We start from the raw sequence: 12,873 nt of genomic DNA on the forward strand, positions 1-12,873 counted from the left end.
GAGGGTAATAATTGGTTTCACCCAACACTGTTATCAGGCGCCATTTAATGTTTATCGTTACCTACGTGATGAGGGGATTTTCAAAAAGCTCTGTGTCCCCTTTAACTACATGATTTGTACCTTATTGTTTGATATAACAGTTCCTTACAGATAATATCTATTCCCCCTCAGCTCTCTCCTGTTTGTTGTTATTAGGGGGGTACATGAAGGCGGAACCCAATTTAGACTCTGCTGAACTGCCCAAACCAGAGACTGACTCGGAGTCCGGCACAAGAGATGGCGATTGCTTAACAAGCTCTGATGGATCAGGTTTTATCTGCTATAAGTGTGGGGAAACCTTCACCGTCAATAGTCATCTTCTCGCCCACATTTGTGGGAGAATCAGCTCCGGAGAGAAACTATACAGCTGTACAGATTGTGGGAAAAAATTCTCTTTATTCCCTAGTTTGGTTACACACAAGAGAATCCACGCAGGGGAGAAACCATTCACCTGTACAGAATGTGGGAAAACATTTAATAGAAAGGGCAACCTTCGCACTCACCAGAAACTTCACACCGAGCGGAAACAATTCCCCTGTGCAATATGTGCCGAGAGATTTTTTTCAGAGAGAAAACTAAAAACTCACCAAACGATCCACATGGGAAAGAACCCATTGACCTGTACGGAATGTGGGAAAAGCTTTACTGCAATGTCCAGCCTTCGTGTGCATCACAGAATTCACACAGGGGAGAAACCATTCACCTGCAGGGAATGTGGGAAAAGTTTCACTGTAACCCGCAGCCTTCGTATGCACGAAAGGATTCACACAGGGGAGAAACCATTCACCTGTACAAAATGTGGGAGAAGTTTTTCTGTTAAGGGCAGACTCACGAGGCATGAAATGACTCACAAAGACAAGCCCTATGTATGTAGTGAGTGTGATAGAAAGTTTCCCAATATGGAAAAGCTTCGGGTGCACCAGGCATTTCATATGCGAGAGAGATGTTCCAAATGTAAAGTATGTGGAAAATGTTTTTCTCACAAGCGCTCTCTTAAAAATCATGAGAGAATTCACACAGGGGAGAAACCATTCAGCTGCACAGAATGTGGAAAAACATATGCAGTAAAGGCAAAACTTATAATTCACCAAAGAATTCACACCGGAGAGAAACCCTTCACCTGTACAGAATGTGGGAAAGGTTTTACTACCAAGTGGCAACTTTGCCTGCACCAGAATATTCACACACGGGAGAAACCATTCAGCTGCACAGAATGTGGAAAAACATATGCAGTAAAGGCAAAACTTATAGTTCACCAAAGAATTCACACCGGGGAGAAACCATTCACCTGTACAAAATGTGGGAAAAGTTTCAGGGAAAAGCGCGCTCTTTACATACATGAAATAATTCATACTGGGAAGAGACCATTCTCCTGTAAAGAATGTGGGAAAAGTTTTTCTGCAAAATCCACATTTCACGTACACAAAAGATTTCATGCTAAAAAGAAACCATTCACCTGTACAGAATGTGGGAAATGTTTTACTGAAAAGAAAAACCTTTATGTACATGAAAGAATTCACACCGGGGAGAAACCATTCAGCTGTACAGAATGTGGGAAAAGTTTTATTGCAAAGAACGCCCTTAAATGCCACCAAAAAGTTCACACTGGAGAGAAACCATTTATCTGTAGAGAGTGTGGGAAATGTTTTACTAGAAAACAAAACCTTGAAATGCACCAGAAAATTCACACTGAAGAGAAACCATTCACCTGTAGAGGTTATGTAAAGCGTTTTACAGAAAGCAGCAGCGTTTGCACACATGAGAGAATTCACACCAGGGTGAAACAGTTCATCTGTACAGAATGTGGGAAAATCTTTACAGATAAGAGCAACCTTCGTATACATGAGAGAATTCACACAGGGGAGAAACCATTCACCTGTACAGAATGTGGGAAATGTTTTACTACAAATGGCGTCCTTAAACGCCACCATAGAGTTCACACTGGGGAGAAACCATTCACCTGTACGGAATGTGGAAAAAGCTTTGCTGCTAAATATAACCTCAATGTGCACAAAGGAACTCACACTGGGAGAAACCATTCACCTGTACGGAATGATGAAAAAGATTTTCTTTTAAAACCACCCTTTACAAACTCCAAGTAGATGTTTGGGAGAAACCTGGGGGTGTGGTAGATAAAAGGTGCTAGAACAGTGGTTCTCAACCTTCCTAATACAGTTCCTCATGTTGCAGTGACCCCCAGCCATAAAATTATTCCTAAAACCATCGGAAATATGTGTTTTCCAATGGTCTTTGGTGACCCCTGTGAAAGGGTCGTTCGACCCCCAAAGGGGTCCTGACCCACAGGTTGAGAACCGCTGTGCTAGAAGCCGTGGGCTGTATAATACTAATAACATACACTTCTGGCTATAAAATGGTTTCAGTTTATGATGGGCAAATGTGACCCCCAACTCTGCACAGTCAGGAGAAATATTTAGCCCATAGATACAGGGAGGCAGCTGCTGCCAGAGCCGTGTTTCTCAGGCTTATAGCCTATTCTGGTGCTGCCCAATTGTTTCAGGTTAGTGAGCTGATCATATAATATACAGTGGCTTGCAAAAGTATTCGGCCCCCTTGAACTTTTCCACATTTTGTCACATTACAGCCACAAACATGAATCAATTTTATTGGAATTCCACGTGAAAGCCCAATACAAAGTGGGGTACATGTGAGAAGTGGAGGGAAAATCATACATGATTTCAAACATTTTTTTACAAATAAATAACTGCAAAGTGGGGTGTGCGTAATTATTCAGCCCCCCAATACTCTGTAGAACCCCCTTTTGCTGCAATTCCAGCTGCCAGTCTTTAGGGTATGTCTCTACCAGCTTTGCCCATCTACAGACTGAAATCCTTGCCCATTCTTCTTTGCAAAACAGCTCCAGCTCAGTCAGATTAGATGGTCAGCCTTTGGGAACAGCAGTTTTCAGATCTTGCCACAGATTCTCCATTGGATTTAGATCTGGGCTGTGACTGGGCCAGTCTAACACATGGATATGTTTAACCCATTGTTGCCCTGGCTTTATCTTTAGGGTCGTTGTCCTGCTGGAAGGGAACCTCCGCCCCAGTCTCAAGTCTTTTGCAGACTCCAAGAGGTTTTCTTCCAAGATTGCCCTGTATTTGGCTCCATCCATCTTCCCATCAACTCTGAGCAGCTTCCCTGTCCCTGCTGAAGAGAAGCCCCCCCAGAGCATGATGCTGCCCCCCCATATGTGACAGTGGGGATGGTGGGGTCAGAGTGATGTGCAGGGTTAGTTTTCCGCCACACATAGCGTTTTGCATTTTGGCCAAAAAGTTCCATTTTGGTCTCATCTGACCAGAGCCCCTTCTCCCACATGTTTGCTGTGTCCCCCACATGGCTTGTGGCAAACTGCAAACGGGACTTCTTATGATTTTCTGTTAACAATGGCTTTCTTCTTGCCTCTCTTCCATAAAGGCCAACTTTGTGCAGTGCACGACTAATAGTTGCCTATGGACAGATTCCCCCCCCTGAGCTGTAGATCTCTGCAGCCCCCCCAGAGTCACCATGGGCCTCGGCTGCATTTCTGATCAGCGCTTGTTGGGCCTGTGAGTTTAGGGGGACGGCCGTGCCTTGGTAGGGTTACAGTTGTGCCATACTCCTTCCATTTCTGAATGATCGGTGGAACAGGGCTCCGTGGGAGGTTCAAGGCTTTGGGAATCTGTTTGTAGCCTAAGCCTGCTTTATATTTCTCAATAACTTTATCCCTGACCTGTCTGGTGTGTTCTTTGGGCTTCATGGTGTTGTTGCTCCCAATATTCCCTTAGCAACCTCTGAGGCCGTCACAGAGCAGCTGTATTTGTACTGACATTAGATTACACACAGGGGCACTCTATTTAGTCATTAGCACTTATCAGGCAATGTCTATGGGCAACTGACTGCACTCAGACCAAAGGGGGCTGAATAATTACGCACACCCCACTTTGCACTTATTTATTTGTAAAAAATGTTTGGAATCATGTATGATTTTCGTTCCACTTCTCACGTGTACCCCACTTTGTATTGGTCTCTCCCGTGTACCCCACTTTGTATTGGTCTTTCCCGTGGAATTCCAATAAAATGGATTCATGTTTGTGGCTGTAATGTGACAAAATGTGGAAAAGTTCAAGGGGCCGAATACTTTTGCAAGCCACTGTATCTCAGTGCCAAACAGAGTCACACCAAGGGGATTGTGTACTTGGTAAGTGGGATGGGGGTTATAATCCCTTGGGGTGTCACACAAGGAATACCCCTAAATACGATTTGCCATCGGTGAACCCGACCATTCCAAGCAATATCGGCAGTTGGAGCTATGAAACACGCCTGTTCAGTTCAGCCAACAGTTGGACAAATTTAATTGTAAAAGACGAAAATTTTGAAACCTCCCAGATCGATTTTCTGACTGATGTCGGATGAGAGATGTGTGATGGTTCGGCGCAGATTAACCTTACGATAATATTCCCTCGTCTGCTTGGTCCTACAAACAGTTGGACAATGGGCCAATTTCATTGCAAACGAAGAAAATTTTGACATTTTTGTAATTCTAGTTCGGTGGAAATTACTTGGAGCCGCTTAATTTTATGAAACGGGATCTGACTCGGCTTCCATTGAGTTTCCATAATGAAATGTCTTTTCTGAAATTGTTCAAAGGCTTGTCTGGGTTACACAGGGTCGGACTGGGGGTGAAGGGACCCACCGGGGCTCCTGCAGGTGCCCCCACTGGCCGCGTCCCCTAACCCCCCCCACAGGGGCCCCCCTAACCCCCCTCGCAGGGCCCCCCACCCAACATCCTCCCCCGAGCGCGTAAATTTAATGCATCAGGGGAGGAGCAGTCGGGCAGGGGGAGCGCTGGCAAGGGTCGGGTCTGGGCCGCCGGGGCCCACTGGGATTTTGCCCGGTGTCCCGGCGGCCCAGTCCAACCCTGGTGTTACGGCTCCACATGTTAAGGATTTCAGGAAAAGGATTAACAGAGCATTAAAGTTCCTTCCCCAGTAGGGTGGGTTTCCGTTTCAGCCTACAGAAGCAGAGGGCAGTTGGGAAGGTTGGTACAGTGAGGATTGGGTTGATCTTTCCAGTGTGGGTTTGGACTGAATAGTGACTTCCAAAATATGGTGGAGAAAGCGGTTTTGGTAATAAGGATCCAAGATGGCAGTGGGGTAAATGTTACCCAATCAGAGTGGATTGTTCTTGTTTGTAATGGTGACCCCCAGGCTTTATGGCAAGGAGCTGTGACACGTGGGTAAGTAAAGTGTTAATTATGGTGAATCAACTGTAGTATGTTATTTTGTGTGTTAACCCCTAAATAAAGGGCAGAGACCTTTCCACCATATCGTGTGTTGATCTGTTGCATTTGGGGTGTGTTTGTTGGTATAAATAAACAAAAGGAATTCTGGGAATGAATTCCAAACAAGCTCTGATTTGCATGGGTTTCTCCTATAGGCTAAAGCTCAGCCACTGGGGTTTAAAGCAGTTTATACTGTATATACAGAGTATAAATGGCACACTATACTGTATATATAGAATATAAATGGCACACTATACTGTATATATAGAATATAAATGGCACACTATCCTGTATATATAGAATATAAATGGCACACTATACTGTATATATAGAATATAAATGGCACACTATACTGTATATATAGAATATAAATGGCACACTATCCTGTATATATAGAATATAAATGGCACACTATACTGTATATATAGAATATAAATGGCACACTATACTGTATATATAGAATATAAATGGCACACTATACTGTATATATAGAATATAAATGGCACACTATCCTGTATATATAGAATATAAATGGCACACTATACTGTATATATAGAATATAAATGGCACACTATACTGTATATATAGAATATAAATGGCACACTATACTGTATATATAGAATATAAATGGCACACTATACTGTATATATAGAATATAAATGGCACACTATCCTGTATATATAGAATATAAATGGCACACTATACTGTATATATAGAATATAAATGGCACACTATACTGTATATACAGAGTATAAATGGCACACTATACTGTATATATAGAATATAAATGGCACACTATACTGTATATATAGAATATAAATGGCACACTATACTGTATATATAGAATATAAATGGCACACTATACTGTATATATAGAATATAAATGGCACACTATACTGTATATACAGAGTATAAATGGCACACTATATCGCAGATAAGTAATTTATTCAGATTCACATTACATGGCAGTTCAGAAACCAGCGCAATTAGTATTAGAATTAATAATCCGACCAGATGGGGTTTCTGCCTAGCAGTTAGGCAGGTTATATATAGGCATTATGGTTGAACGTGATGGACGTGTGTCTTTTTTCAACCCAACTTACTATGTTACTATGACCTGTAACATTAGTGTTACTGAGTCTGCACTGTCCCAAAGGCAAAAGCATTAAGTAACTGAAATATATTGTAACCCTGTCTGTAACCTGGCAGCTACCCAGCATGCACTGCTCTCAGCCACTCACTCACTGTCAGTTCTATTCAGTAACAAGTAGAAAGCAGTAAAACTCTGCAGGCAGATCCACTGAGCTCTGTAATCCCATTTCCCTTTATTCTGGTGCCCACATGCGGCTGCTCCTGCACTGCCAGCTCTCCTGATCTGCATCTGCCCACCAGCAATATGGCCGCCTCTCTGGGGCAGGGACAACTCTGAGAGGGAAGCCATTGTTTGATTGGTCTGAAACCGAACCAGCTCATTGGCTAAAGGGCGGAGCTGCCTTCCCAGGGGGAGGGGCGAGAGATCTTTGTGTTTCTCTCTAGTTTCAGACCGGATAGAAAAACGGGAGACTCCTTCCTGTAACTGCCTTATTCTGTGTCCCTGGGCTGCTGGGTAAGTGATTTTCCCTCTCCCTCCTCCTCCTCCTCCTCCTCCTCCTCCCTGCACTGTCTGTGGGACTGGGGGTTAATCCCGCTGCAGGGGCTGATAGAGAGGGGCGGCTGTGGGACTGGGGGTTAATCCCGCTGCAGGGGCTGATAGAGAGGGGCGGCTGTGGGACTGGGGGTTAATCCCGCTGCAGGGGCTGATAGAGAGGGGCGGCTGTGGGACTGGGGGTTAATCCCGCTGCAGGGGCTGATAGAGAGGGGCGGCTGTGGGACTGGGGGTTAATCCCGCTGCAGGGGCTGATAGAGAGGGGCGGCTGTGGGACTGGGGGTTAATCCCGCTGCAGGGGCTGATAGAGAGGGGCGGCTGTGGGACTAGGGGTTAATCCCGCTGCAGGGGCTGATAGAGAGGGGCGGCTGTGGGACTGGGGGTTAATCCCGCTGCAGGGGCTGATAGAGAGGGGCGGCTGTGGGACTGGGGGTTAATCCCGCTGCAGGGGCTGATAGAGAGGGGCGGCTGTGGGACTGGGGGTTAATCCCGCTGCAGGGGCCGATAGAGAGGGGCGGCTGTGGGACTGGGGGTTAATCCCGCTGCAGGGGCTGATAGAGAGGGGCGGCTGTGGGACTGGGGGTTAATCCCGCTGCAGGGGCTGATAGAGAGGGGCGGCTGTGGGACTGGGGGTTAATCCCGCTGCAGGGGCTGATAGAGAGGGGCAGTTTACTGATTGGATAAACCCCTCCCTGTACAACATGTATTTATTGCACTAATATCAGAGGGGGGGCCCAAGCGCAGCCCCACAGGCAGCTTTATATGGTGGGTTTCTGTTCCTTGCTGTCAGGTTCTCCAGAGATGGAACCAAGGAGGTTAGAGGGGAAATGGGAGAATGAAGAGCCGGACACTGAGGAGCCTCTGCCCACAATAAAGAGGGAAATGGATCCCGTTCCTGGGGCCGGTGAGTAACGTTTCTGTAGGACACAGACCATCTGGTTACACAGAGCTCAGCTTTGCTGGGGGGACAGGAAGGGTTAAACCCCAGCAGGAGGTTCTGCCCTACAGACATAATTCCCAGTATAATTCCTTACTCCCAGCTTTACATGACAGTGCCCATTACTTACTGGCAGGTTCCCCAGAGCCACAACCAGAAATGTTACAGATAAAGAAAGAAGAACCGGACCCTGAGGACCATCAGACCCCAATGGAAAGCTCAGCAGCGCCACTTACTGATGGGGGTAAGTAGCCAGTATTTAGTTAGTGCTAAAGGATAACTAAGCCTTTCATTTTGAAATCCCCTTAATTGACTCTGTACAGCCCCAGTATAACTTACCTTTCTCCCTGCATGTAGATTTATTCTGTTTCTCTATTACAGGCAGCTGAACTGCAGCTCTTTTACTGACTTCCTTGTCTAGGTTTCTGAGCCCTTCTTCTTTCTCTTTTACACTATGGAGACCTCTAAGAGGTGCCTACTGGGCATGCTCACTGCCTCTGCTCCATATAAAATTAATCAGACAAGCGCAGTAGGCAGCTCTTTGAGGTTATCATAGCTTTACACTGCCCTGTCTCTCCCTTACTCCCAGCTTTACACGGCCCTGTCTCTCCCTTACTCCCAGCTTTACACGGCCCTGTCTCTCCCTTACTCCCAGCTTTACACGGCCCTGTCTCTCCCTTACTCCCAGCTTTACACGGCCCTGTCTCTCCCTTACTCCCAGCTTTACACGGTCCTGTCTCTCCCTTACTCCCAGCTTTACACGGCCCTGTCTCTCCCTTACTCCCAGCTTTACACCGCCCTGTCTCTCCCTTACTCCCAGCTTTACACCGCCCTGTCTCTCCCTTACTCCCAGCTTTACACGGTCCTGTCTCTCCCTTACTCCCAGCTTTACACGGTCCTGTCTCTTCCTTACTCCCAGCTTTACACGGCCCTGTCTCTCCCTTACTCCCAGCTTTACACGGCCCTGTCTCTCCCTTACTCCCAGCTTTACACGGCCCTGTCTCTCCCTTACTCCCAGCTTTACACGGCCCTGTCTCTCCCTTACTGGCAGGTTCCCCAGAGCCACAGCCAGAAATATTACAGGTAAAGAAAGAGAAAGAGGAGGCCGATAAGTCTGAAGATCATCAGAACCCAAATGAAAGCTCAGCAGCTCCTCTATCTGGTTGGGGTAAGTAGAGAAACTAAACTAGAAAATAAAACGGCCATTGTAGCAAGGAGTTAAATAAATGCAAAATTATTTTTAAAAAAGTGAAGCATAAGGGGGTGGCACAGTATCTAAAGGAGGCAAATTGGTTGATGAGAGCAGGGAAAAAGCAGAGATCATAAACTGTTATTTTTTTGTCTGTCTACACAACTAAGGAACCAGCAAATGGCCCAAATGTTGTAATATAACTATTGATTGATGGGTGAGTCAGGACCAAGTTCAATACATGTGAAAATAACCACGGGTTCAAGACCAGAGGGAATTCAGCCCTGTCTCTCCCTTACTGGCAGCTTCCCCAGAGCCACAGCCAGAAATGTTAAAGGTAAAAAAAGAAGAACCGGACCCTGAGGACCATCAGACCCCAATGGAAAGCTCAGCAGCGCCACTTACTGATGGGGGTAAGTAGCCAGGGAGTGAGTAACATCAGCACTGATACCAATTATACCCCTGCTGGTGCCAGGGGGGCAGGTATCAGTGTGAGTTCCCCTATAGGTACCACAGCAATCTATGGCAGAGCTGCCCATCAGATTTCTAGACCTTCTAGACCACCTCTATTCTTTTCCTCCTAGCCTGCTTATTGATCATTCAGCTAGTCATGTGACATCTCTCACTTGTTTGTTGTTATTAGGGAGGTACATGAAGGCGGAACCCAATTTAGACTCTGCTGAACTGCCCAAACCAGAGACTGACTCGGAGTCCGGCACAAGAGATGGCGATTGCTTAACAAGCTCTGATGGATCAGGTTTTATCTGCTATAAGTGTGGGGAAACCTTCACCGTCAATAGTCATCTTCTCGCCCACCTCTGTGGGAGAATCAGCTCCGGAGAGAAACTATTCAGCTGTACAGATTGTGGGAAAAAATTCTCTTTATTCCCTAGTTTGGTTACACACAAGAGAATCCATGCAGGGGAGAAACCATTCACCTGTACAGAATGTGGGAAAACATTTAATAGAAAGGGCAACCTTCGCACTCACCAGAAACTTCATTCAGAGCGGAAACAATTTAACGGTGCAAAAAGACGGAAGAGATTTTGTTCAGCAAAAAAACTACGAACTCACGAAACAATTCACGTGGGAAAGGAGCCAATCACCTGTACGGAATGTGGGAAAAGCTTTACTGCAATGTCCAGCCTTCGTGTACATCACAGAATTCACACAGGGGAGAAACCATTCACCTGCAGGGAATGTGGGAAAAGTTTCACCGTAACCCGCAGCCTTCGTGTGCACGAAAGGATTCACACAGGGGAGAAACCATTCACCTGTACAGAGTGTGGGAAATGTTTTATTGCAAAGAACGCCCTTAAATGCCACCAAAAAGTTCACACTGGAGAGAAACCATTTACCTGTATAAAATGTGGGAAATGTTTTCCTATAAAACAAAAACTTAAAATGCACCAGAAAATGTACAGGGAAGGGAAACCATTCACCTGTAGAGGATATGGAAAAAGTTTTACAGAAAGCGGCAGCCCTTGCATACATGAAATAGTTCACATTGGGGAGAAACCGTTCACCTGTACAGAATGTGGGAAGGGTTTTACTGAAAAGAAAACCCTTCGTGTACATGAAAGAATTCACACTGGAGAGAAACTATTCACCTGCACAGAGTGTGGGAAATGTTTTACTGGAAAGAGCATCCTTAAACGCCACCATAGAGTTCACACTGGAGAGAAACCATTTACCTGTACGGAATGTGGGAAAAGTTTTGCTGCAAAATATAACCTCGATGTGCACAAAGGAACTCACACTGGGAGAAACCATTCACCTGTACAGATTGACGAAAAAGATATTCTTCTAAAACCACCCTTTACAAACACCCAGTAGATGCGGGGGATTGGGAAAATGGTTTCAGTTATGATGGGCAAACGTGACCCCCTACTCTGCACAGTCAGGAGAAATATTTAGCCCATAGATACAGGGAGGCAGCTGCTGCCAGAGCCGTGTTTCTCAGGCTTATAGCCTATTCTGGTGCTGCCCAATTGTTTCAGGTTAGTGAGCTGATCATATAATATATCTCAGTGCCAAACAGAGTCACACCAAGGGGATTGTGTACTTGGTAAGCGGGACGGGGGTTATAATCCCTTGGGGTGTCACACACTGAAATAAAGTGTGTGACACCACAGTGATAAGACGCTCAGAGGGAGGAGTCACTGTGCAATTGCTGATACACAGCAGGGGCTTCTGGGTACAGGCAGAGAAGCACAAATATTATACTGGGATTCACACAGTTACTACTGGGGCAAAATGGGAATTGCTGGGGGCAAATGAGCCAGAGATGTGACCCAAATGGCAGCGGTTCCTGATATCCCTAATGGGCTGAGGGAAATGGGACAGTTGGAACGTCATTCCTCAAGTGTCTTCAGTTTCCCTAATAAACATAAACCTCTAACCATTAACTCCAGGAAAGAATGAATGAAATAAAGGAACATGGAAACTATCCCTGCAGTTGGTCTGGTTTATTTTCATCATTGGCAAATAGGTAAAGGGGGAGGGGAAATAAGAGGCTGGGGGTCAGTGGTGGGAGGGAGGGAGAGGAGGGGTTTCCCACCAGGTGCAGAAGTCATGTGACAGGGGGCAATAGTATAGGGGGGGGCAAAGGTCTGGGCTGTTAGTCCCAATGTTCTGCAACTGATTGTATGGCCGTACCGTATGTAGAGCAGTTTCTGGAGATTGCTTGCACCCATGGCATTCATATGGGATTGAGACTTTTTTTGAAAGGTTATAGTTCTGCTGCAACGTTGGAAAGTGTATTAGCTATATTTCATTTGTTCCTACCCCATTCCTAGGGGGGGGGGGGGATTATGCTCCGGGGGGAGGGAACTTTTGCTCAGAAGTAGTTTTTATCCCTGGGAAATAAGTTGGTACCAAGGAGCAGATCTGTACAGCGGCCCCTCCCTCTGTGAGGCCCCAAAGGAGCCAATGAATGGAGTTTCTACTGGCACCGCTATGTGTTGGGGGAGGGGCCCAGCACCAACATGTGACTGTCTGGCTGCAAGGGAATATAACCTTATGGGGGGGTTACGCCTCATCTGCCGGCGCTGAAGTATCTAGAGACCCTGGGGGCTGGTACCCATACAGGGATGTGCCATGAAGGGAAGGGATATATGTTACACAGTTAGGGGGAAAGGCCAACGTCCTTCAGCCCCTCCCAATATACCCCAGTACTGCGCTTATACTCACACTCACCTCATACACTCACACTCACCTCATATACTCACACTCACCTCATATACTCACCTCATATACTCACACTCACCTCATATACTCACACTCACCTCATACACTCACCTCATATACTCACACTCACCTCATACACTCACCTCATATACTCACACTCACCTCATATACTCACACTCACCTCATACACTCACCTCATATACTCACCTCTTACACTCACCTCATATACTCACACTCACAGCTCTTATACTGGATGATTGTTCATCGTAAAGCTGGCCATACACGCAATGAACGAGGTTTCATACTATATTTGGTGCGCGTATGGTAGATCAACAAGACTACCTTCAGGCTGGGCCCCCTTAGCCCATAACAAGGTTACAGATATATAGAAACATTGGGGTAACAGTCACCCCGCTATAGTTCCAGGGGTACCCCGGGCACAAATAAGCACTCACCCCAAATCCCCCCCTAACTGGCCTTCAGGCTGGGCCCCCTTAGCCCATAACAAGGTTACAGATATATAGAAACATTGGGGTAACAGTCACCCTGCTATAGTTCCAGGGGTACCCAGGGCACAAATAGGCACTCACCCCAAA

At 46.1% G+C, this 12,873-nt stretch overlaps 1 pseudogene; it reads left to right on the top strand.

The window, feature by feature from the left end:
- The window catches only part of LOC101734654, a 151,358-nt pseudogene that overhangs the window by 65,540 nt on the left and 72,945 nt on the right, over positions 1-12,873 (top strand).

Source organism: Xenopus tropicalis, chromosome 6 (genome assembly GCF_000004195.4).
Source record: "Xenopus tropicalis strain Nigerian chromosome 6, UCB_Xtro_10.0, whole genome shotgun sequence".
Lineage (NCBI taxonomy): Eukaryota > Metazoa > Chordata > Amphibia > Anura > Pipidae > Xenopus > Xenopus tropicalis.